Below are 27,447 nucleotides of genomic sequence, written 5' to 3'. Positions count from 1 at the left end.
AAAAATTATGAGCACCAAACAAATTTTTCTCATAAGGAATAATATAGTGAGTCACAAGGCAGCCAACACAGACAAGTTCTAGCTTGTGCATTGAGTACCAAACAAACGATGAGTACCGGGATAAAACTTTCACATCAAAATATGTTGAGCATCAAATTCAATGAGTTTCAAAGCAGTTGAGTACCAAGGTATCACTATTATTGTACCAAGGTACAATAATAAGTTAGCTGCTACAAGAAAATTGTACAGACTGACTTGAGTTATTTGTAAAATAATAAAGGCAGGATACAAATAAAGATGGATGGATGGATGGATGGGAGGAGGGAGGGAGGGAGGGAGGGAAGGAGAGAGATAATAGTGCTACAACAGAGTAGCACTAAATCAGATGGGCTGCTGCAAGAAGGCTAATATTGTAGATGCTTGATACATATGTATACCTTTGCTTTATTGTCTGTTTCTTCTTGCTCTCACATGAATTTGGAAGGTTACAAATACATCCATTTGGGTGCAATTCAAGGTTAATAATGAACTTGAATCCTGGGAGGGATTGGTGAACTGTAATGAAGTAATAGATCTCTTCCATCCACACTCCCAATCACAAAAATGCCAGAAATTTCCTCAGTTATCTGTGTCAAGCATATTCTGTTTCGCAGAAAAGAAGAGGATAGGTCTGCTCATTTAAAGCTCCGTTGGCGTATATACCAGGCATTTAAAAATATGAAACCTAAGTCTCTTTTCTACTATTTTAGGGATGGATATTATTGCTTACTTTTCATAAAGTGAAATATCTCAATAAAGCAAATCACTTTGGCTTTTAAAGCCGAATTCTTTTATAAAATGGATTAAAATTCAAGAATGTTAATCCTTATAGCTACACTTAATACTGTTCTGTATGTGAATGGTATAAATGCAACATTTATAAAAATCTTTTTTGTTCACGCTATATGGATTTTTGGCTTTTATTTCATCATATTACTGTATACTGTATTTTTACTCAAAGAATCAGGTTTTTAATGGCTGCCCCAGTTCTGTTATGTAAATTGAAATCAATTTAAGCATTTTATAAGCCAAAGGGATACTCACTGCTCTCTCTCTCTCTCTCTCTCTCTCGTGAATGTGATAGAAATAGAAAATGAACCAAGTTAAAATAGCAGTAAATACATTGACAAATTCTGATCTAAAATATTTGTTCATAGGCAGATATCATAGCTATGTTATGTGAAATGAATAGATTTGAAAATAATAATTTGAGCAAAGCCCAAAGTTCAAGTGCACACACCAGGGTTTTCTACTTGCACAAGACCATGTCTTCATCTGATCCTCAATCTGAGAAAATTTTAAATTTAAGTTTAAACCTTAATCTGAATATGAATGGGTTCCTCTTGTTCAGCAAAGGATATTATCAGTCTTTGGTGATAATAAAAGCCATGGTGGTGCAGTGGTTAGAATGCAGTATTGCAGACTAACTTACTGCTCACTGCCAGGAGTTTGATCCTGACTGGCTCAAGGTTGACTCAGCCTTCCATCCTCCCAAGGCTGGTAAAATGAGGACCCAGATTGTTGGGGGCAATATGCTGTAAAATCTGTAAACCACTTAGAGAGGGCTGTAAAGCATTATGAAGCCGTATATAAGTCTAAGTGCTATTGCTACTGCTATTGAGTTGTCAGACTCAAAGGATCAGGACTATAAGTTAAGTTGCCATCCAGAAATATTTATTGTTCAAGCCTATGTGCAAGAATTTAATCAACTAAAGTTCAAATCTCAATTGGTGCTTAATAATGGTCAATGGAATTTAAGGGAGTCTGGACCACTTATGGCAACACAAAGACTCTAAACTGATGATACTTTTAACTCTACCCCCAGCTCTCCCTGTTCTTCACCTACCAGAGCCAGGTGACTTATAGGGATGGGATCTGATTAGCCATCACTCTGGGCTTTGGCCATTGTGTCCCTGGCCAACCTAATATGAGTAGTGGGACAGTCTGAATCTTTTAAACCAGTTGTTCCCACAAAGTCCAGGTCTTCAAGCCAATCTGCAACTTAGAGTTATGCGTTAGAGAATTTAGCCCCCTAGTAACTGATAATTGGTTCCAGGGGCTATGTGGTTCAGAAGATCACCCATTTGCCCATGCCTATTCTTTAAGCCAATTAAAGTCATGGAGAAGAGGTTGCTGATATAGCAAGGGTTCCTGTGCCATGCAACCCACCTTCCTGCAGCTATTAGTTGTTAGCTGGGTTATTTATACACAGACAATAGGTAAAAGTAGAGAACTTCAAAGCTATCAACTCTCCAATCCCACAGATGAAACCTAATTCCTTTTCCAGTCTGGGAATGGAGGCAGGAAAAGGAAATGACCCAACTCAAAGAGCAGTGCAGATGAAGCGATCCTCTCATTTTGGTCTACAATCCCCCATAACACCTGTCAGCTGTTTGTGGACTACTTTTTGATCCATATGTGCAAAACCTGGAGTGAGTTTGGATTGATGACCAAGTTGATTAATCTGCCCATCTGTCAGAGTTCGCTTGTTCTCAAGCTCATTCCCCATCTCATGTTTATTCTTTCCTGCTGGCTGGTGACATTTGGTGGTAGGGGAGAGAAATAGCACCTGGCAATCCACCAATACAATGACATCCACAGAAGGAGTAAAGGAGGCAGGAAGATAAAAGCAGCATTGCACCTTCCCAATGCAAGCTCTACCATTTTAAAACATGTGTTCTGATGTCATACATTCACCCAAAAGGAGCAAGCTTGTGGTGTGAAATTACTTTAATCATTCTGATACTTCAAAGATATTAGAGTTGCAACTAGATCTGGATCTAGAAATTTCACAACAAAGTTGCTTCAATCTCTTCAGAAGTGAAATAACACATTGTCACAAATGTAGTTGATAACAGCAGTGGATCTCTCTCCATCTTAAGTCTCCTCCTGTGCCCCAGAGCTATATAACTTTAGTGCCTCTTAGAAAAATTATAACACAGAGATCTGTGACCAGGAATATATGAATCAACGGGCCATGCTGGAGCATTGAAGTTTATGAATATCCACAAGACAGAAAAATAAATTAGAAGCCTATTCATTGACATAAAGAGTGTAACATTGTCATTTTCTTCCTCTGTATGACAGCTGTTTCTCACATTGATAAGTGATTTTTAAAACAATCAAGTGCAGAATGCCCAGCTTTGCAAGAGAAAGCTTCCTTCCCCTATACTGAAAAACTACAAGAGCCCAGAATCTTGCTACCTTAAATTGTCTAAATATATATTTCTCACAAGAAAATAGAGGACCGGTTGGAATTCTTGTTTTACACACTTAAACTTCTTTCTAATAAATAGTATTTATCATTTTCTGAGTTACTTGCTTTTTGGATTAACTTTTTCTATTCCAGGTTGCCACAAGAAAAGCATGACATTTTACTTGTTTATCTTTCTTCTTTACAGTCAGTGAAACCTATGCTCTCCATTTTCCCCAACAATCTTTTACTGAGAACTATAGGAAAATTCTAGAAGATTGGAACGTTTTAAGAGGCTTGTTTCACATTTACAAATCAAGATACTGTAGAAGACAGTCTGCTCCATAATGCTGGGACTCCATGTTTCTTTAATGTGAGATGTATTTCTAATTTTGAAAAGACAAACAGTCAAAACAATTGAATGCATCAGTCAACAGAGCTTCAGTTTAAGAGAATTGAAGGGCACCAAATGTTGTTCAGAATGTCGCTTGAGGTCTTCCCTTGTTATAAACACAGATATTGAAGTCTAGACTTTCCTCATATAGATAATAATAATAATAATAATAATAATAATAATAATAATAATAATAATAATAATAATAATAATGTTGGAAGGGACCTTGGAGGTCATCTAGTCCAACCCCCTGCTCAGGCAGGAACCCTATACCATTTCAGACAAATAGCTGTCCAGTCTCTTCTTAAAAACTTCCAGTGTTGGAGCATTCACCGCTTCTGGAGGCAGGTTGTTCCACTGATTAATTGTTCTCACTGTCAGGAAGTTTCTCCTTAGTTCTAAGTTGCTTCTCTCCTTGATCAGTTTCCATCCATTGCTTCTCATCCTGCCTTCAGGCGCCTTGGAGAATAGCTTGACTCCCTCTTCTTTATGGCAGCCCCTGAGATATTGGAACACTGCTATCATGTCACCCCTCATCCTTCTCTTCGTTAAACTAGACATAACCAATTCCAGCAACCGTTCCTTATATGTTTTAGCCTCCAGTTCCCTAATCATCTTTGTTGCTCTTCTCTGTACTCTTTCTAGAGTCTCAGCATCTTTTTTACATCGTGGTGACCAAAACTGGATGCAGTATTCCAAGTGTGGCCTTACCAAGGCATTGTAGAGTGGTATTAATACTTCATGTGATCTTGATTCTATCCCTCTGTTAATGCAGCCCAGCACTGTGTTGGCTTTTTTAGCAGCTGTGGCACATTGCTGGGTCATATTTAAGTGATTGTCTACTAGGACTCCGAGATCCCTCTCACAGTTACTACTATTGAGCAAGGTACCCCCTATACTATACCTGTACACTTGGTTTTTCTTGCCTAAATGTAGAACCTTACTTTTTTCACCATTAATCACCAGATCATAGGCTTCACTTCCAATCTAAGAGTCAATCTTATGAAAGCCTTTACTATATTAACCTGACAAGCACTCATTTTTCATTTAAACTTCTCACCATTCCCATAATTTCTTAGGTTAGCTACACTATATTTAGCATACATTCATCAACTTTAACAACAGCTCAGACATAAGAAAAGACACTTACCCAACAATTAAAGGAACCCTATAGAAATGAACTGATGCCGTATTACTTAATCCACTGAACAACGCTGAAAATTACTTCTCTCATTTAAGTAATCTCTAACAAGAACAGGCAAAAACATCAAACTTCAGACTCCCCTAATTTAGCAAAGAGTTAAAAAAAATCTTAACTTCTTTAAAAAAATAAGCAAGGAATGTGAAAGCATTAAGCAGTGTAGATAAGTAGGATCACAGAGCTGTTGAACAATAAGAACTGGTAAACTAAGAGCTAGACACAAGTCCCTTAGCAAAAAAAAAAACAACCACAAAAACAAAACTCCAAAACCACACACTTAAGTGCATGTTGAACTCTGGAACCAGTTGGAATCCTTCAGGAATTTATCAGAAGCTTAACATAATTATCAGTTTGAATTATAATTGTTAGAATGACTGTGTGTTCAGCTTTAAAAGATAGTTTTCTTTTTAAAGAGTATCAAAGGAAAATCCTCTAGTTGAAGTCTATTCTAACTGAACATTACTCTGTCAAAGTTTAGTATAAAGAATCACCAAAAAAGTTAGGATAAAGGTTACTATATCAAAAGCTAGTACGTTTTGATCTCAGCTGGCAAACTAAGAAAGGCTTCTATTTCTACTAAATTCATACTAATGTTTTCTAAAAAATATATCAATCTCTATAAAGAGTCATAGGGAGATGCTATGGAAATCCCTATATCTTTTTAAGTTCTGCATATCACTTTTTTACACTGATGGAAAATGGCCAAGCTATCATTAACAGTAGATAAGTGCTTAAAAACAAAAAACAAATACATTTTTCAGGAAAGTAACTGGATTTTCTATGAAGAAAAAGTAACAGTACAAATAAAGAAGCCCATTCTTTCATAAATACCCACTAACCTCTGTACATTCAGAGTACTGTGTTCATAATAAATATAGGCAATAACCTGTTGAGAAATTTATGATTTAGCCCAGTGCAACCCTCAAAGCCAACTTTCCCAAACATTGTGTCCTAAATAAATAGTGAATGCAAGGCTATGCTGGTTCAGAATTCTGGAAACTATATTTGAAATGGACCCCATTGGGGGGAGAGTTGTTCAAGCTGTTACATTAAATCCTAGAGTCTCTCTATAAAATAGGTGAAACAAAGCATGTAGAAGCTTATAGTCCATTCCTCATCTTGGCTGGCAGAACTTCAACCAAGAGAGCCATCATTCTGCAATAGCACAGTTCTCTATCCTAGTGATAAACATATGAAAGAGTCTGCCTTCATCTTGTAGGGAAAATAGGTTCCTAGGAGCAGATGCAATTTCCCAAAGACCTGAATGTAATTTCCATAGCGCCTCCATAATTTTGATTTTTGATGCCAAGAGAAAATGATTATTCATAAATGCATTGCTATATATTAGTAGTAGCTATATAGTAGCTCATGTAACCAGTTGATCCTAATTTTAATTCAATTAAAATTAATCATAACCTTTTCTCTGTCCCCATCTACTTTTATGTCTTGGGCCTACCAACTTTTGGGGGTATAATTCATGACACAACATTCAGTGGCAAATATAACTTTACTCCTTATCTTTCCTGAGGCCCCTGAATTGAAGAAGAGAACAAAACACCAAAGGAATTAATAATATCTCTCCCAATATCCTAAATAAACCCATTACTCTCAGAATAATTGGTTCTACTGTTGAATTATTCATTATTGAGACTTCTTTAAAAAAAAACATGGACACAAAATCTGCCTTCCTGCAAAACAGACAGTTAGGAATGAAAATGACTAAAACTTAAATAATAAAAAGTTAATCTGTCTCTTTCGAAAGAAAACTTTGATGATTAAAAAAACTTTACAACCCCAAAATATGCTTGCTTGGTTGATTTCAACATTCAGCTAACCAATCATGCTATTTTGAGGAAGCCAAGAGAAAAAAACCCAGCATGCTGATGCCTCTAGGCCAGTTCCTTCTGTGGACAGAAGAGTCTGTTTCAGATAATTCCCAAAGAGATATCTCCCCTTTTCCCATAGGAATCTCATGACCCTCCATTTTGTTGGTAACAAATAAAAAATAAGCAAGCCCTTTTCCATGCAAGGACAGGAGAGGTTTCTGTCTCATCCTGCCACTGTTTTTTTAGCTGTGTTGAAGAAAACAAAAATAAAGGCCAGCATTCTGTAGGGGTCCAATATTGTAGCAAACAACTGCTTCCCAGAAATTTTTATTCCGTTAACCATTTCAGCTCCAGTAATTAGCACTACGGTAGTATTTCTCATATGAACAAGACACCAAAAGTGATCCCGCAAGCTTCCCTAAGTCTTAGGAACATTTGGCTGAAGCTCAGTTTAAAAACAAAACACCTGCCTCTTCATTGTCTTAGATGACTTTCAAAGCTGGTAACAATTTTATTGCAGAGAATGTGTGTATCAATAGCAAACAACAAGAACATTGCAACAGAGCTTCCTTACTCGAAGGCACATTACCAAATGCTAAAAATAGAGTGGAACGAAAGCAGCTGCTCTGTTGCTCTGTTCAGTTTGCTTGAAGAAACCAAGAGCAGGTCTCGGATAGTGTGGTGAAGATATTCTTAATTGGTATTTTTCTTAAAAAAAAAAAAAAACCCAGACTGTTCAGAGGCTCAAACCTAGACAATAAAATGAGACCTCCCAATTAGGCACCTATCCCCTAAATCCCACTCCCCAAATCTGATATATAGTTTGAACACCCCTCCCAAAAAAATCATCAAATCCTTTGATGCCTAGTGGTTATCCTGTTTTTCACAGCCCATATTTGCTAGCCCTTTTTGATTTTCTTGCGTGTGGGCTTTGTAAAATGACACTGCAAGAGCTCTTACGTTCCTCACATCTGAAAGGCAAATAAAACAAATATCTACGCAGCCAAAAAGAAAAAAGTTATTTAAAAAAAAAATCCTTGCAGCTTCCCACATTACTGCATCAGCTTTGCAGATGACATTCAAACACAGTTCCAATTGCTTGGATGTTTATGAAATAGGAGTATCCAGGGAGCTGACAAAGTTTCAAACTCCCCCCCCCTCCCAAAAAAAAACATATTTTCACATGGACTGTGATTTTCTAGTTAAGGATGCCTGTCTACTGCCCATAAAAGTAGCTTCTTTCAGAGCCATTATATCAGCTTCATCTACAGAATTTCATTGCAGTTTTTCACCGCACTGGGACATGCATTATCAAGTGGCAATTAAAGGAACATTTCTTTTTTTAAAAAAAATGGCAGTCCTTTTCCTGGTTTTTCTCTAGCCTTCTGACAATTTCTTCTTCTGTGCTACCTATTCAAGAGGCTTCTCTAACCTTCCCAGTCTATAATCTGTTAATTATAACCCCCATCTTCCCCAACCAACATGACGAGCTGAACATTCTGGGAATTGTAATCCAACTCATCTGGAGAGCTAATCTGACATTTTTTGTATCTAAAGTTATTTCTTTCAGAATGTCCAAGTTACTCACTTTTCTTCGCAGATGTCCAGGCACAAGCTTGGCAGAGCACCTTATTTCTCCTCCAAGACCAAGAACAGAGCTCTACTGGATGCTTTCTCTGCTGTTGGGCTTTTAGCTCAGCTGTTATCTATTTATTAAAAAAAATAAGCCAAAAGGACAAGTTGCAGTTAAGTAAACATATTTTCTTTTTAACTCTGAAGCGGCTATCATCATCATCATTCTCTTTTCTAGATTATTAATCAATTAAAATTCAACTATATATGCATGTGTAGTTAGTTGTTTATTCCCTATATGCCAAAACATTTAAAACAAATGAGTATATTTCTCGTTATGATTAGATAATTTAGACTGGAATAATCTTTGCTTATCCCTGTTAATCTACCAAAATACTGTTGGGCTTCCTTATTATTTATTCATAATTATCCTATTCTTTCATCATTAATGAAAGATACCTGTTGAGTCCTTGGCGAAAAGCAGACACGAGAAGCAGTTGTAGTTCTCAGGTTTTCTTTTATTCTGTGTTCAGCTTACAGGAGAAGGCTTCAGCAACGCCCAAAAGCTCCCAGACTCTTATATAGGCAATTCCCAGGTCAATGTGTTACTTTTCCCGCGCCAGCACCCGCGCATGCGCACAGGCGCTGGCGACAGCCTATCTGGTCCCGGGCAGCTTGCACCTGCCCGGGACTGCCTGCAAACACCCCGAGCCCGTTTGCAAGGCTTGGGACATAACACCCCTTTCCCCCAGGCTAAGACTACTATCAACATACAATTATTTCTTGATGCAGTATTCTACTCCCCAGTGCTCCTACTGTTTACTGGCTTTTGTTTAGCCAGCAATGTTATGTAATCCTCTAAGTACTTAGGAGATTTCCTTGCTCTCTGTGACCTTCTCAGCTCTGGGTTTCTGACAGGTGTTCCTGACTGAAGGGAGACGTGAGCCTGTTCTCCTTATCTTGCCTTGGTGCCTTCCAAGGACTGTGCCCCAATGCCTGGCCTGCTTGCTAGCCCACCGGGCTCGTCAGGCCAGGGCTTCTGTCACTTTGTGACCTGGTTGACCTGACTAGCTGTAGGCCCTCGGGACCCTTGAAGTGATAGCCACTGCTGGGCGTCTCTGTAGAACCTCCTAGGTCCGTCCAAGACCTGTCAGGAGGCTGTCCATTCCCTAAACCCCGTTCTGTGTCTGGGCTCGTGTGGGTTTCTGTACCTTCCCAAAACTCAGTTACTCCCTGATTTGGGCTAGAGGTGTTGCGGTCGGGACTTGGTTCCTCGACCACATCCCTGTATGTTTGACCACTTGTAGGACTTGGGGTAAGGTCAGGCCAACTCTGGGGATTATGTGCTAGCTCTCTTGCGGGGTATGATTTATTGGGATGCTCCCGGGTATCCTCCCTGACTGGAGTAGGCGTGAATGCCTGGTAGTTGGATAGGCTCTTAGAATTCCTGTTTGGGGCACTCGCGGAATCTTGGAATGGGCCGTTTGTGGCTCCATCATTGGAGGTGGGTAGCAGCTCGTGCCCCTCCCTTTGCTCTAAAGGGTCCCCCTCCCCCCCTGGAAAAGACCCAGGAGTCTCATCTGAAAGATCCCGCCTAGGGCGGAGTTGGTCGATGTGCCGATGCAGGACACGACTGTTGTCCAGGGCTACCTTGTAGGATAGAGAACCTGTGACCCTGGAAATAGAAGCGGGGACCCATGTATGACCAGGCCCGTAATTGCGAGTCCAAACTGGGGCACCCAGAAGTAGTTGTCTAGGTGCCCTAGGATGTGAGGTAGATGAAGGCAGTCTGTCCGGATGCAACCGGTCAAGCTTCGTAGTAAGTTTGCGCCCCCAGCGAAGTTCAGCTGGGCTTCTCCCTGTAGAAGTGGACGGTGTGGTGCGGTAAGAAAGGAGAAAGTCAGCCAACCTGTGATGCCAGTCCCCATAGGTAAGTCTTCTCAAGGCGTCCTTTGTGATGCGGACCATGCGTTCAGCCATACCGTTGGTGGACGGGTGGACGGGTGCAGATGTGGCATGACGAATCATGTTAGCCTGTAAGAAAGCTTGGAATTCAGAGGAAGTAAATTGAGGGCCATTGTCAGACACGATGACATCTGGGAGCCCGTGTGCAGCAAGAATCCCCCTCAGTACCTGAATAGTCTTTGCAGTGGTGGTGGATGAGACAGGTACAACCTCAAGCCATTTTGCTGGGGGCGCAAACTTACTACGAGGACCAAGAAGAACTGGCCCTGAAAGGGCCCAGCGTAGTCAATGTGCACCCTAGACCATGGGGACTGTGTATCCTCCCATCTATGCACAGGAGCTTGGGGCATCTCTGGGTGAGAGCGCTGGCACAGGTGGCATGCATGCACCTTAGCCTCAATGTCCTTATCTAAACCAGGCCACCACAAGTGGCTGCGCGCAAGGGCCTTCATGCGAACAATGCCAGGATGACCCTCGTGGAGGGACTCTAAGATCCTAGTCCTCATTGAGGTGGGAATGACAACTCTGTTTCCCCAAAGCAGACAACCCTGAGAAGTGGACAACTCGTTCCTTTTGGACCAGAAACTCTGAAACTCAGGACTAGGGCAGTGCTCAGGCCATCCAGACAAAACCCAAGAAAGGACACGTGAAAGTGTGTGATCTGTGCCTGTTTCAGCAGCAACATCCCTGGCATTCAGAGGGGACTCGGGCAAGTCATGGATGGATAGAATGTTGACAGCTGGCGCGGGGTCAGCTTCTACTACTGGCAGGGGCAATCTACTGAGGCCATCAGCATGGCCCATTTCTTTCCCAGGCTTGTGGAGTAAGAAAAAATCATATGCAGACAGAAAAATAGACCACCTAAGCATTCTAGGGGAAATGATTTGGGGAGTTTGTTTACATGTGGTAAACAGTCCCAGCAGAGGCTTATGGTCAGTGAAGACCGTGAAATGCCTGCCATACAAGAAATCATGGAATTTTTTAATTCCAGCAACAACAGGCAGAGCCTCCCTGTCTATCTGAGCGTAGTTGCGCTCAGCAGAAGACAGTGTTCTGGAGTAATATGCAACAGGAACCTGAGTTCCATCAGACCTGAGGTGGCTCAGGAAGGCTCCTACCCCGTAAGGGGAAGCATCACAAGCGATGCACACAGGAAGGGACTCATTGAAGTGTGCAAGTACACTGTTAGAAGTGAGTAAGGCCTTGACCTCATTGAAAATAGCCTCATGTGTTTGTGACCACTGCCACACTGCTTGTTTGTCTAATAGCCTGTGAAGAGGCTCAGCTACACTAGCTTTATGTGGAAGAAAGGAATTGTAGAAAGTCAGGAGGCCCAGAAAGGCCTGAAGTTCGGCCTTAGACTTTGGCCTAGGTGCTTCTAAAATGGCAGTTAGTTTGGATTCAGCAGGGTGAATCCCAGCAGCATCAATTTTGAACCCCAGGAATTCAGTAGAAGGCACCCCAATTTTGCATTTGTCTTTTTTGAGCTTGAGGCCTGTTTTCCTGAACCTTAACAGAACAGCCCTTAGCCTTTCAGCTAGAATGTGTGTGGAGTCTCCTGCAATTAAGACATCATCAAAGTAGGGGCAAACCCCCGGTATGCCCCGCAGTGTGTTTTCCATTCCGCTTTGGAAAATCCCAGGAGCGACATTCACTCCAAACTGCAGCCTTTTTACCTTAAAGGCTCCCCTGTGGGTCACAATAGTCTGAGCTATAGCAGCATCATCAACAGGCAGCTGTTGATACGCTTGAGCTAGGTCAAGCTTTGCAAAAACGCGCCCCCCCCCTTGAGGGAGGCCAGAATATGACTGACCACAGGAACAGGATAGGCATGTTGCTGCAATGCCTTATTAAGAGTGCATTTGTAGTCAGCACAAATCGAATGTCCCCATTTGCCTTTAGAGGCGTGACAATGGGGGTCTCCCAAGGGCTGGAATCAACAGGTTCTAGAATTCCTTGTTGGATCAGTTTGTCTAACTCAGTGTCAATTTTACTCTTTAAAGCAAAAGGGACCCTTCTTGCTTTAATTCTAATGGGAGTGACAGTGGGGTCTAGTTTTAAGGACACAGGGGGTCCCTTGAATGTGCCCAGCTGGGGGATGAAGACATCTGCAAATTCTTTGCAGACTTCCTGTAGGTCGAGTGTTTGTAAGCTGTTGAGCCCCGTGACGTGTATCCCCAAGGCTTCAAACCAATCAAGTCCTATGAGACTCGTTCGTTCACCCCCTACTACTAATAGGTCTAGTGGACCTTCAAAATTCTTATACTGTACGTTAAGGGTGGCCTCCCCCTTAACACACACTCTCGAATTTTGACAGTCTGTTAACACAATGTCAGAAGGCCTTAATTTAGCCTGAGTTCCACTGCCGGAACAAATCTTCCTAAATGTATGTAAGGATATGATTGAAAGGGCAGACCCCGTGTCTAGTTCCATAGTTAATGGAACCCCTTGTAGCTTCATCTTGAGTGACAGCTTTTTCTTGATGGGCTTGTGTGTGCCTGTCCTGAAGATGCTTCTTTGCAAAGCACAAAAACCTACCCTATTCTGGCTGGGGACCCTGGTACCTTTCAGGCGCAGTTCTTCCTGAGGTTGTACCTTTCGTCGGCCCAGACACACAGCTGCAATATGTCCTTGTTTTCCGCACGCCCGGCAGATAGCGGAGCGGAACTTGCAGTCGGTTCTCCTGTGGCGACCTCCACAGCCGATGCACTTGAGGGGAGCTGAAGAGCTTCCTTTCTGATTCCCTTCCTTCGTGGGGTGGAGACGGTCGACTTCCTCGTCCGGATCCTCCTCGGAGTTCCCTTGGACGTCCTCTTGGTGCACGGATGCAACATCTGGACTGTTCCTGATCGGCCGCATGTTCTTGACGGCGCCGCCTGCTGCTTCTTCTGCGGTGACCTCTCTTAAGGCATCTTGGAAGGACAAGACTTCTTTGGCGAAAAGCCTCTGTTGTAAATCTCGATGCCTTAAGCCGCACACGAATCGGTCCCTCAGTCGTTCTTCAAGGTCCTTGAACTCGCAGTGCTTGGCAGCCTTCCTCAATGCGGCGATGTACTCTTTGGCCGACTCTCCGGATCGTTGATCCCTCTGCTCGAAGGTGTGGCGCCATGCGATGACGGACATCTTGGGCTGGAAGTGCTCCTTCAATAGCTTCTTTAGATCTGCGTAGCTGACAGACTCTAATGAAACAGGTGCTGTAAGGTTCTCTGCGATTTCGAAGGCGTCTTGGCCGCAGACACAAAGCAGGGTGGCAGCCTTCAAGCTATCTTCCCTCACTTGGTTCACCTTGAGGTAATTTTCCACCCTGGCTACGTAGGAGTCCCACCGCTCTGGATGTGAGACGTTGAACTCCGAAAGCCTTCCAACCTTTGCCATCTTCAGGAGATGGGTCTATCAGCCAGCCTACCCCCGAATGCTCACTGGATTGGCGGGTAGCTGCCGAGTCAACTCCGTTCCACCGCTCAAGACTCACTTGGGTAAGCTTACACCTCTTCCTTTCCAGACGATGTAAGGCATCCCACCTTCGTCGCCAGTGTTGGCGAAAAGCAGACACGAGAAGCAGTTGTAGTTCTCAGGTTTTCTTTTATTCTGTGTTCAGCTTACAGGTGAAGGCTTCAGCAACGCCCAAAAGCTCTCAGCCTTTTATATAGGCAATTCCTGGGTCAATGTGTTACTTTTCCCGCGCCAGCACCCGCACATGCGCACAGGCACTGGCGACAGCCTGTCTGGTCCCGGGCAGCTTGCACCTGCCCGGGACTGCCTGCAAACGCCCCGAGCCCGTTTGCAAGGCTCGGGACATAACAATACCCATATAGGATAATGTCTATTTCTGGACATAATGCTGTATATTATTCATTTACACTACTATTCAAAGACAATACTAATTGTTCCCTGTTATTACTTTTTAAAATTTAAAAAGAAAATCTCTCCAGTATAACTAGAAAAAGAAAGTAAGACTTTCCTGCCAGACAAAGTGGCAACAGTTAGTAGTTAAAACAAATCAAAACTAAATAAATAGAAACACTGATCAAAGAGGGTTTGATGCCTGTGAATAAATCCCATGTCTATCTCCAACTAACTTCGGCACATTTGGGGAACAGGCATCAAGTCAGACTTGTCTTTCTTGTGTTTGACGTATGATCCTCCCAAAGCTAATGTGATCAACACTTTTAGAAACAAAATTCTGCTGTCAAGAACATAGGAATAAGCCTTACTCTGTATTATATCAGAAGTCCATCTAGCCATGTATTGTTTACATTGACTCATTGCCACATATCAAGATTTCAGGTATGATTTTTCTGCTGTATCTGGAAAGCCCAGTCACTCCACCTGGGATCTCCTTCATACAAGGAGAAGAATAGAACAGAACAGAACAGAACAGAACAGAATAGAATAGACCTTGTAGGTCATCTAGTCCAACCCCCTGCCCAAACAGGAGTCCCTACTCCATTTCTGACAGATGGCAGTCCAGTCTCTTCTTGAAAGCCTCCAGGGATGAAGCCCTGATGAAGCACCTATGAGCTATAGACTTCTCAAAGAATCTTGTGGTTTCTTGATTGAAGTCATTAGTATAGGCTGTTATTAAGAACCGCATCACAGTGGCCAATTCAGTGCCTTTGAGAAACTCTTCACAAAAATATCTAAGGAGATTCTCAGTCATCCAGGTCATGGTTATCCCAAAGGTGCTTTTTCACAAGGCAACTAGACTTTCTTGTTGTTTTTTTTTCGCTTCTCATCCTAGGACAGTGTTTCCCAAACTTGACAATTTTAAGGCATGTGGACTTCAACTCCCAGAATTCCACAGCCGGCGTTGCTGGCTGTGGAATTTTGGGAGTTGAAGTCCTCATGCTTAAAATTGTCAAGTTTGGGAAACACTGTCCTAGAAGTTTTTTCAGCCCGCCATCCAGTCAGAGCTGAAGAAGCTTCTTGGATGAGAAGCAAAATGTCTTCAAAGAAAAAAAAAAGTCCAGTTGCCTTGTGAAAATATATCTTTTGTATCTTAACAAAAACAGTAAGAGGAGGCTGTTATTCATTTACTTTTTTCCCATTTTCCCATTTTCATTATAAATCTATCTTTTTCAAACATAACCCCCTTATGTTTTCAGAACATTTTATGAATGTCTATGAATAACATTTTGCGATCAATGAGAATTGATCAGTAATGGTTTGATAGGTGATGGAACTAGGACAAAAAGCCATAAAACACAGCAAGGTATCCTGATTAGCACCAAAGACATGGGAAAGATGAGTGTTTCTCAACATTGGAACTTGAAGTTGTGTGGACTTCAACTCCCAGAATTCCCCTACCAGTGCTGGTGGGGAAATTCTGGGAGTTGAAGTACACACACATCTTCAAATTGCCAAGATTAAGAAACACTGAGATGTTTCTTTTCCCTAATTTACAGAGCCTTGATTTTGTTCCTTTCCTACTCTGTGAAAGAAGGGGGGGGCTCTTAATAATTTCCTAGATTAACACAAAATGGAGATAAGACTTATCTCCATTTGTTGTGTTCATTAATCACCAACCTGGAAAAAGTATATGGACGAGGGTTCATGGGAGTTGAAATTCAATATTTTGAGAAGGCACCTCAACAACAAAAACATACATTAATTAGCCAGTTAAAGTTCAGATGTGAATCTCCTATTGCTCCCAGACAGCTTGCCAGCTTCTAAAGGTGAATGCCCAGAATACAGACACTGTCTAGAGTGGACACAGTAGGTGAGAGTTCATTTCAGCCTCAGGCATCTATTTTCCCTGACAGACCAGAATAAGCCAATGCTTGGGGTTAATCACGATGCTCAAACTAAAAGCAACGGAAACTAGAGAATCTTCAAGCAAATGAGATGTCCCTTAGGCAGAGTCCTCCTACTGCAGGGGTCTTCAAACTTGGCCCTTTTATGACTTGTGGACTTCAACTCCCAGAATTCCTCAGCCAGCGTGCTTGGTTGAGGAATTCTGGGAGTTGAAGTCCACAAGTTATAAAAGGACCAGGTTTGAAGACCCCTGTCCTACTGGCACTCAAGTAATTAGAAAAAACACACACACTAAGTAGTCTTGCAATTCATTTGTCACTGAAAGAAGTCGCCTGGTGTGTTACATCTCATTACTGCGGCATATGCTAGTGGAGCGCAACATTAATAATATTGTAATGATTATATTGGTAAGAATTGCATTTGGAAGTTGTTTTTTTTTAATAAACTTTATTCCCAGAATAGTAGGTTTTGCACATCCTCAGTGGAGCGTTTAGTAAAACAAAGTAGCACAATTATAGGTTCCAGATTTTCATGTGGGCCCCAATAGCCTTGGGTTCAATCTACAGAAGCTTCCAAAAGCTGTTATCAAACTGTAATTTTTAATGTAAGGAAAGGGGAAAGTATTATATATGTAGTTAGGAAGCCATAATATTGGTTATATTTAATGTTATTTTTTTTCTTGTTCCACTCATTGCATTTGGTACTTTTTTGAATGTGAATCCTGGCTTATCACTTAAAGTCCAAGTGCAATTTTCAGCTTAGGGGGAAAAAATGCACTCCACTATTATAAGGAATGCAATGATTGAATGATTCAGGGGTTCAATTATTCAAACCATGTAATTGCTCAACTGAGAGGGCCTGGAGAAGGAACATATAATTTGTTTATAATCCATCAGTCTTTTAAATAAGCCTATAAATGTTTGTAGCCTGTAATTTAATTTAAATTTATTTATTTATTTACCAGCCTGCTGAGGGCAAAAAGAAGACGATTAGACAGTTCTGAATCTTCTGGCTACTAATGTACTTCCACATTAGTGCAAAAGATACTTCTATTCTTAGACAATATGCTTAGTGTTTATGCTAAATGCAGATGTATCACAGATCAATCACTTCTTCATCAAATTCTGTGATATAAATGAGACATCTTCGTAGCCAAAATACTATATTCAGAAGGGCATATTCATATAAACAACAAGGATCCTGTTAGCACCTTTTCCAACAAACCAATTTTATTAACAGCCATAATCTTTTGTGAACTACAGATTTGGTTTTTGGCTTCTGGGCATTTTTTGCATTTCAATTACAAACTTGTATTTAATGAAGTGAGCTGCCACTCAAGGGAGTTTATGCCTTTTATTTAAATTTATTAGTAGGAAAAGGAGTTACTAGCCTCTGATTTTTTAGCTCTGAATTGGTTAAATCAAATCGCACAAGTTGGGCTGCAAATATCCTGCTAGCCATTGGATGGCAGAAAAGACTTAAGATTTCTTTGCTGGTATTTAGTCAATGACTGGAGTTTTGCAGTACCTGCTTGGTACTCCTAGTAGCATTCTTGCGTCCCTGCATTCTTGTCACTTTTTTTTATGCACATGTAATTAACATTTCCAGGAATCTAATTTTGCAACAGATGGAGATTCTTTTCCTTGTTGACTATTGTTGTTAGCACATTTGGAGGCTACATTGAAATGTTATTTGGATGATTTATATTAATTTAATATGTTAATTTTAGAGTTCCTTTTCTGTTTATTATTCATCTTTTCTTTCTACGAAAACAGTCAAAGGGCATTCCAACCCTTTGTATAAAATAATTATGTAACATGTAGTTTGTTTCTGTATTGTTACCATATTATTATTACGAACAGGAAAAACTGAATTTTTCAAATTAAAAACCTGAAGGAGTTAAAATTCGTTGCTGTAAAATAAATAACACTTCAGCCATTTGGGTCAAGGGATGAAGGAAAGAAAATCAACACACATCAGATTCAGTATTTCTGGGTTGAAATCTGTGGTGGGATTCAGCCGGTTCGCACCAGTTCAGCAGAACCGGTAGCTAATTTTTTGTTGCCCAAGCCCTGAATAGACTTCCAGAAGTGGCATCCACACAGAGAACAGGTTGTTCACATATTTGAATCCCACCACTGGTCGAAATGTAAAGGTCTTTTCAGTGTGCTTTGCTTTGCTTAAGTAATGAAATATGTTGGAAAACACTTCCCTGTAAAACACTTTATGCTAAATGCAGATGTACCACAGATCAATCACTTCTTCATCAAATTCTGTGATATAAATGAGACATCTTCACAACCAAAATACTATATTCAGAAGGGCATATTCATATAAACAACAAGAATTCTGTTGGCACCTTTTCCTACAAACTAATTTTATTAAAAGCCATAATCTTTTGTGAACTACAGATTTGGTTTTTGGCTTCTGGGCATTTTTTGCATTTCAAATACAAACTTGTATTTAATGATGTGAGCTACCACTTCCTCGTAAAACTTGATGACAGTCAAAAGGTCATCTTCTTAACTTCTCTATTAGATTTCAGGTCTGCTCAATCTCAGTTTTCTACCACAGATGGGCTCTTTTATTTTAATGACACTGAGTAAAGTGCTCTTGCTTTTCTGAACTTCAGAAATAAGGATAAATTCAAGTCTTTTCAATATATTCTTCTTGAAGCATTTTTAAACATCTGTTGTAAAAAGAAAGCAAAAGATCCAGCTTACAGAGATATTGAGCTGTATGCCCATTGCAGAAGAGAGCTAGCTTAAAGCCCTAGCTCCATGTGAGTGGACAATGTTAGACTAGATGTCACATGTTCTCTATGATTGTTACAGTTTTGTGGAATATGGTCTCTCTAAAAAAAAAAATCCATTGTCCCCTAGTTGTTGACTTTATGGAAGGCCTTGAAGATTTTTCTTTTGACGCTGGCATTTGATATTTAAATCTGATGGTGACTGGATAGCCTTTGTTGATTAGGTTGAATGTGTTTTTATGCTGGGAGGAATTGATGGGCTGCTTTGGGAAGGAAAAGTTGTTTTAATTTTAGAGGTATTTTAGATTTATACTGCTCATTCTGAGAGGAAAGTACAGAAATTTCATAAAATAAGTGAGAATATGAAAACAGTTTCATTCTACTTACATCAACATTCAGTTGGGGGGGCAGAGAATACACTGAATCTATGTCAGATAATATAGTGTGTAAATGCCTACAAATATAATAGTGTTTTCTTTTATGTATTTGTGCCTTCAAGTCAATCAGGGAGGGAGGGAGAGTTATTGAATTGAATGGTAGCATAGATCCTCTTCCATTTTTTTTGTTTTGCTTTGTTTTGTTGTTTTGTTTTATCCATCTGAGGTCAATTTTCTACTGTCAGGAAAACTATTCTTACATGGTGGCAGGAAAACAAAACGAAAAATTAATTAGATTTTCTTTTCTGACATCACAATTCTCTGTCTAATCTCAGAGCTAGATAGCCAACTTATCCAACCTAAATGAAGGCAACAACACAAACAAAAAATTTGATGACTGACATTCCCTGCCTTCTTAATTCCCATAATTAAGAAAAAAATCAATGCAAATGAATGAATAGTAGGCCATCTAGATACTTCTGGTAAAGTTGTGTTCCTCTGTTCTTGGAACAAGTCCTGTACTTTAAACACAAAACAAACTGCACGTGTTTAGAAAAAAAATCTAATTTGGAAGATTAAGCTTTTTCTGAAAAAGCCATGCCATGACCTATTTCTCTAGGCCACTACACTTGAATTCCTAATAATTCTGTCTGCCTCTTTGACTCCTGTATTTATTCTGAAACTTCTTTTCCCCTCTCTGGACTTTGAGACTTCTCCATCGCTGTTGTTTGTGAACATACTGATATCATTAACGGAAGATACTCAGAGAATAAATAAAACAGAATGTGATGTATATAGTAGAGCTGGCAGGGTAAGCATGAAGCTTGCATGATCCACAGATGGAAGTATTGATTGCCACAGGAGACCATTAGTGGTGGTTGGGTTTAATAAATATTACGCTATTTTCATTACTTTGTTAAGATACAAGCTGTTGCATCTTATGGAAATAATATGTTCTCCATAGCACCCACAAAGAAATCTGTTCTTCTTTCTTCTGTTACCTGAAATAACAGGATAGGTCAGCTTTGCAAAATCCCAGGAATTTAAGATTAATATTTTTTTCTGATATGCTTTTTTATTCCCATGTCCAGTTATGGATGGAATAATCTTGAACAGGTAAGGATACCTTGCAAACCAGTTAACATTTTTACTGTCAATAAAAAAACAATAATGAAGAATGTAATAATAAACAAAATCATATTATGGACACTTGCACATGATTAATTGTGTTATTTTATTTCATGAGTACAAGGCTGACAAATAATTGTGACATTATTTGCTAATTTCCCACCTCGTGATGCATGAAAGAATTTCCTAAATAAGTATTTGCATGTGCAGTTTTTTACATTTGCACACAACAGTTAGTCCAAACATTCAAGAAAGTGTAATTTATTTCAGAAACTAAATTTCAATGGACATGAGATTTTCTGTACAAACAATTCAGTTAGTGTGTGGTTTTTATTTTTAAGAATTATTTTGAGATGGAAAATATGTGTATTGATTACATAACAAGTAACAGCTCTTATATTTTTTCCCCAAAAATTGGATTCCAATTGTATGTACAAAAAAGGCAACCACAGGGCAGGTTTGGGGGAATGTGTATATTTGTGTGTGTTTGTTACAAATGATAAAAGCAGCATTGCAGTGATGCACCCAGTTAGTCATGCATCATGTCACTACACCAACCCTTGAATAGATGAAGTTTGCATCACAACAGCACAACACCACTTTTGTTCATGGTGACAAAAAGAGCTAGATCTGGTGGGTGTCGCTGGCACTACGCTATACAGAATCTGTTACCTTGCAGCTCTTTCTGGAATCTTTGTAACTGATTTCAGAATGCAACAGGTTCTAACTTTACTCCAAGATCTATTTTGTTCCAATTCATAACCTGGTTTCTGAATTATGTTATAGTTGAAGTATAATCCATCCATGGTATTATCAGCAGCAGCAGCATCCATCCCCATGTCTAACAGTTGACTCACACTCGTATTTTCTCCAATTATTATCATTCTAGCTTAATTTAACTAATAATTATGGAAGTAATGATCGTCCTTATGCCTTACACCATCAGCGTAATATTTAAAATATTTGGGAAATACAGTATGCATTTCTCTAAGTAATTCTCATTTAAATACAGGTAGTGTTGCGTCCTTGGCGGGAAAGCAGACACGAGAAGCAGCTGGAGTTCTCAGTTTCTTTTATTCAGCGTTCAGCTTACAGGAAGATGGCTTCAGCCTCGCCCAAACGCCTCGCAGCCTCTTATATAGGCAACTCCCGGGTAAAAGGGTTACTTTTCCCGTGCCAGCACCCGCGCATGCGCACGGCGCTGGCGACAGCCTGTCTGGTCCCGGGCAGCTTTGCACCTGCCCGGGACTGCCTGCAAACGCCCGAGCCGTTTGCAAAGGCTCGGGACATAACACCCCTTTCCCCCGGGCTAAAACTACTACCAACATACAACATTTATTTTATACGACATTTTGCTCCCCAATGTTCCCACTGTTTACTGGCTTTTGCTTTGCCAGCAATGTTATGTAGTCTTCTAGGTACTTGGGAGATTTCTTTGCTCTCTGTGACCTTCTTAGCTCTGGATTACTGGCATAAGTCCCCTGACTGGAGGGAGGCGTGAGCCTTTTCTCTCTATTGTGCCCTGGTGTCTTCCAAGGACTGTGCCCCAATGCCTGGCCTGCTCGCTTGCCCACCGGGCTCGTCAGGCCAGGGCTTCTGTTGCTTTGTGACCTGGTTGACCTGCCTAGCTGTAGACCCTCGGGCCCCTTGAAGTGATAGCCGCTGCTGGGCGTCTCTGTAGGACCTCCTAGGTCAGTCCAAGACCTGTCAGGAGGCTGTCCATTCCCTGAACCCCATTCTGTGTTCGGGCTCGTGTGGGTTTCTGTACTTTCCCAAAACTCAGGTGTTCCCTGATTTGTGCTAGGGTTGTTGTAGTCGGGACTTGGTTCCTCGACTAGCTCTGTGTATGTTTGACCCCCTGTAGGATTTGGGGTAAGGTCAGGCCAACCTTGGGAATTGTGTGCCAGCTCTCTTGCGGGGAATGATTTGTTGGGATGCCCCCGGGTATCCTCCGTGACTGGAGTGCTGTGTGACGTATGTGGAAAGTGAGTATGCCCCCGGGGTGACTCCCTGGCTGGAGTAGGCGTGAGTGCCTGTTGTGTGGGTAAGCTCCATGACTTCCTTTTCGGAGCAATTGCGGAATCTTGGGACGAGCCGTTTGTGGCTCCCTCAGTGGAGATGGGCAGTAGCTCTTGCCCTTCCCTTTGCTCCAAAGGGTCCCCCTCCCCCCCTGGAAAAGACCCAGGAGTCTCAGCAGAAAAGTCTCGCCTAGAGCGAAGTTGGTCGATGTGCCGACGTAGGACACGACCGTTCGTCCAGGGCAACCTCGTAGGAGAGAGGACCTGTGATCCTGGACACAGAAGCGGGGACCCATGTATGACCAGGCCCGTAATTGCGAGCCCAAACCGGGGCACCCACAAGTAGTTGTCTAGGTGCCCTAGGATGTGAGGTAGATGAAGGCAGTCTGTCCGGATGCAACCGGTCAAGTCTAGTAGTAAGTTGGCGCCCCCAACGAAGTTCAGCTGGACTTCTCCCTGTAGAAGTGGACGGTGTGGTGCGATAAGAAAGGAGAAAGTCAGCCAACCTGTGATGCCAGTCCCCGTAGGTGAGTCTCTTCAAGGCGTCCTTTGCGATGCGCACCATGCGTTCAGCCATACCGTTGGTGGACGGGTGAAAAGGCGCAGACGTGGCATGACGAATCAGGTTTGCCTGTAAGAAAGCTTGGAATTCGGAGGAGGTGAATTGAGGGCCGTTGTCGGACACAATGACATCTGGCAGCCCGTGTGCAGCAAAAATCCCCCTCAGTACCTGAATAGTCTTTGCAGTGGTGGTGGATGAGACAGGCACAACCTCAAGCCATTTTGAATGGCTGTCAACAAGGACCAAGAAGAACTGGCCCTGAAAGGGCCCAGCGTAGTCAATGTGCACCCTAGACCATGGGGACTGTGTTTCCTCCCATCTATGCACAGGAGCTTGGGGCATCTCTGGGCGAGATCGTTGGCACAGGTGGCATGCGTGCACCTTAGCCTCAATATCTTTATCTAAACCAGGCCACCACAAGTGGCTTCGTGCAAGAGCCTTCATACGGACAATGCCAGGATGACCCTCGTGGAGGGATTCTAAGACCCTAGTCCTCATTGAGGTGGGAATGACAACTCTGTTTCCCCAAAGCAGACAACCCTGAGAAAGGGACAGTTCGTTTCTTTTGGACCAGAAACTCTGAAACTCAGGACTAGGGCAGTGCTCAGGCCACCCGGACAGGACCCAGGAGCGGACACGTGAAAGTGTGTGATCTGTACCCGTTTCAGCGGTAACATCCCTGGCACTAAGAGGGAGCTCGGGCAAGGCTTGGATTGATAGAATGTTGACAGCTGGCGCGGGGTCAGCTTCTACTACTGGCAGAGGCAACCTACTGAGGCCATCAGCATGGCCCATTTCTTTCCCAGGCTTGTGGAGTAATGAAAAATCATATGCAGACAAGAAAATAGACCACCTAAGCATTCTAGGGGAAATGATGTGGGGAGTCTGCTTACGTGTGGTAAACAGTCCCAGCAGAGGCTTATGGTCAGTGAAGACCGTGAAATGCCTGCCATATAGAAAATCGTGGAATTTTTTAATTCCAGCAACAACAGCCAGAGCCTCCCTGTCTATCTGAGCGTAGTTGCGCTCGGCAGAAGACAGTGTTCTGGAGTAGTATGCAATAGGAACCTGAGTTCCATCAGACCTGAGGTGACTCAGGACAGCTCCAACCCCGTAGGGGGATGCATCACAAGCGATGCACACAGGAAGAGACTCGTTGAAATGTGCAAGAACACTGTTAGAAGTGAGCAAGGCCTTCACTTCTTTAAAGCAAGCCTCATGTGCTTGTGACCACAGCCACACAGCTTGTTTGTCTAGTAGCCTGTGAAGAGGCTCAGCTACACTAGCTTTATGTGGAAGAAAGGAATTGTAGAAATTCAGGAGGCCTAGAAGGCCTGAAGTTCGGCCTTAGACTTTGGCCTGGGTGCTTCTAAAATAGCAGTTAGTTTGGATTCAGCAGGATGAATCCCAGCAGCATCAATTTTGAATCCCAGAAATTCAGTAGAAGGCACCCCGATCTTGCATTTGTCTTTTCTGAGCTTGAGGCCTGATTCCCTGAATCTTAACAGGACAGCCCTAAGTCTTTCAGCTAGAATGTGTGTGGAGTCTCCTGCAATCAAGACATCGTCAAAGTAGGGGCAGACCCCTGGTATACCTCGTAGTGTGTTTTCCATTACGCTTTGGAAAATCCCAGGAGCGACATTTACTCCAAACTGTAGCCTTTTTACTTTAAAGGCTCCCCTGTGGGTCACAATGGTCTGAGCTATGGCAGCATCATCATCAACAGGCAGCTGTTGATATGCTTGAGCTAGGTCAAGCTTTGCAAAAACACGCCCCCCCTTGAGAGAGGCCAGGATGTGACTGACCACAGGAACAGGATAGGCATGTTGCTGCAATGCCTTATTGAGTGTGCATTTGTAATCAGCACAAATGCGAATGTCCCCATTTGCCTTTAGAGGCGTGACAATGGGGGTCTCCCACGGGCTGGAATCAACAGGTTCTAGGATTCCCTGTTGGATTAGTTTGTCTAGTTCAGTGTCAATCTTACTTTTTAAAGCAAAAGGGACCCTTCTTGCTTTAATCCTAATGGGAGTGACAGTGGGGTCTAGCTTTAAGGACACAGGTGGTCCTTTGAATGTGCCCAGCTGGGGGCTGAAAACATCTGCAAATTCTTTGCAGACTTCCTGTAGGTCGAGTGTTTGTAAGCTGTTGAGTCCTGTGACGTGTATCCCCAGGGCCTCAAACCAATCGAGTCCTATGAGACTCGTTCGTTCACCCCCTACTACTAATAAGTCTAGTGGACCTTCAAAACTCTTGTATTGCACGTTAAGGGTGGCCTCCCCCTTAACACACACTCTTGAGTTCTGAAAATCTGTTAATACAATATCAGAAGGCCTTAACTTGGCCTTAGACCCACTTCTGGAACAAATCTTCCTAAATGTATGCAATGAAATGATGGACAGGGCAGACCCTGTGTCTAGTTCCATAGATAATGGAACCCCTTGTAGCTTCACGTTGAGTGACAGCTTTTTCTTCATGGGCTTGTGTGTGCCTGTTCTACAGATGCTTCTTCGCGAAGCGCAAAACCCTACCCTATTCTGGCTGGGGAATCTGGTACCTTTCAGGCGTTCTTCTTGGGGTTGTGCCTTTCGTCGGCTCAGACACACAGCTGCAATGTGCCCTTGTTTGCCGCATGCCCGGCAGGTAGCGGAGCGGAACTTGCAGTCGGTTCTTCTGTGGCGACCTCCACAGCCGATGCACTTGAGCGGAGCCGAAGAGCTTCCCTTCTGGTTCTCTTCCTTCGCGGGGTGTAGACGGTCGACTTCCTCGTCCGGATCCTCCTCGGAGTTTCGTCGGACGTCTTCCTGGTGCACGGACGCACCCTCTGCACTGTTTCTGATCGGCCGCATGTTTTTGATGGCGCCGCCTGCTGCTTCTTCTGCGGTGACTTCCCTTAAGGCGTCTTGGAAGGATAATTCTTCCTTTGCGAAAAGTCTCTGTTGTAGCTCGCGATGCCTTAACCCGCACACGAATCGGTCCCTCAGTCGTTCCTCGAGGTCCTTGAACTCGCAGGGCTTGGCGGCCTTCCGTAGCGCGGCGATGTATTCCTTGGCTGTTTCACCGGACCGTTGATCCCTCTGCTCGAAGGTGTGGCGCCATGAGATAACGGACACCTTGGGGTGGAAGTGCTCTTTCATCAGCTTCTTCAGGTCTGCGTAGCTTACAGACTCTACTGGAACAGGTGCTGCAAGGTTTTCTGCGATTTCGAAGGCGTCTTGGCCGCAAACGCAAAGCAGGGTGGCGGCCTTCAAGCTATCTTCCCTCACTTGGTTTGCCTTGAAGTAGTTCTCCATTCTGGATACGTAGGACTCCCACCGCTCTGGATGTGAGACGTCGAATTCCGAAAGCCTTCCGATTTTCGCCATCTTCGGATCTTCAGGAGACGGGTCTATCAGCCAGCCTACCCCCGAATGCGCACCGGATTGGCGGGCAGCTGCCGAGTCGACGCCGTTCCTCTTCCGCCGCTCAGGACTCCTTGGGTAAGCTTACACTTCTTCCTTTCCAGGTAGTGCAAGGCATCCCACCTTCGTCGCCAGTGTTGAGTCCGTGGCGGGAAAACAGACACGAGAAGCAGCTGGAGTTCTCAGTTTCTTTTATTCAGCGTTCAGCTTACAGGAAGATGGCTTCAGCCTCGCCCAAACGCCTCGCAGCCTCTTATATAGGCAACTCCCGGGTAAAAGGGTTACTTTTCCCGCGCCAGCACCCGCGCATGCGCACGGCGCTGGCGACAGCCTGTCTGGTCCCGGGCAGCTTTGCACCTGCCCGGGACTGCCTGCAAACGCCCGAGCCGTTTGCAAAGGCTCGGGACATAACAGGTAGTCCCTGACCTATGATCCCAAATGAACCCAAATTTTCTGTTGCTAACTGCAACATTTGTTAAGTGAGTTTTGCCTCATTTTACAACTTTTCTTGCCACAGTTGTTAAGTGGATCACTGAGGTTATTAAAATAGTAAAATGGCTGCTAAGTGACTATGGCTTCCCCACTGACTTTGTTTGTTAGAAGGTCACAAAAAATGCTCACATGACCCCAGGACACAGCAGCTGTCATAAATACGAGTCAGTTGGCTAAGCATCTGAATTTTGATCACGTGACCATGGGGATGCTGCAATGGTTGTAAGAGTGAAAAACATCATAAGTCACTTTTTTCAGTGCCATTATAATTATGAACGGTCACTAAATGAACTGTTGTAAGCCGAGGACTATCTGTATGAGTAAACATTTTTTCCCTATTCCTAATGTTTATATGGCTTATCTTCAAAATGGCTCACCTTGTTATAGATCAACCTCTGCGGCCATTTTTAAACCTGCCTACCATCCTGTTTAAATTAAGGTATGGAATTATTTTGTAATCTTATTGAAGTTTCTTTGAAATATGCCCATTATCAATAAATTTTGGGTCAATACCCTGTCTGGGAGTTTGGCCTTGCACATACAATAAATGAAGCTAAGAAGAGTACATATTACCCAAACCAAATTCTTTGGATGCAAAATTGAGAACTGGACATGCACGTGTTTATCAGCGACTGCAGCAAAAGTACCAGCATACATTGTTCCTTAGGATTTTGGCCCCTACTTGCTATTCCACATGATATTTTTCTTTAAATATTTGTTTACACATGCTCCCATTATTCCACAGGATTCCTGGCCAAACTGTGCTGTTAGCT

General features: G+C 42.6%; 1 protein-coding gene across 1 annotated transcript in view; it reads right to left on the bottom strand.

The window, feature by feature from the left end:
- LOC120316490 (cystine/glutamate transporter-like) overlaps positions 1-8,748 on the bottom strand; it is a 38,965-nt gene extending 30,217 nt beyond the window's left edge. Inside the window, exons 1-2 of the mRNA XM_039362183.1 lie at positions 8,685-8,748; positions 8,242-8,359 (exon numbers count right to left, since the gene is read on the bottom strand). The gene's annotated coding sequence lies outside the window, so the exon portion shown is untranslated. The remainder of the gene's footprint in view (positions 1-8,241; positions 8,360-8,684) is intronic.
- Positions 8,749-27,447: the final 18,699 nt, after the last annotated feature.

Source organism: Crotalus tigris, unplaced genomic scaffold, assembly GCF_016545835.1.
Source record: "Crotalus tigris isolate CLP2741 ecotype Arizona unplaced genomic scaffold, ASM1654583v1 scf7180000017588.1960692, whole genome shotgun sequence".
NCBI classification, from domain to species: domain Eukaryota; kingdom Metazoa; phylum Chordata; class Lepidosauria; order Squamata; family Viperidae; genus Crotalus; species Crotalus tigris.
The sequence above is the reverse complement of the archived record's forward strand: the minus strand, read 5'-3'. Positions and strand labels throughout refer to the sequence as shown.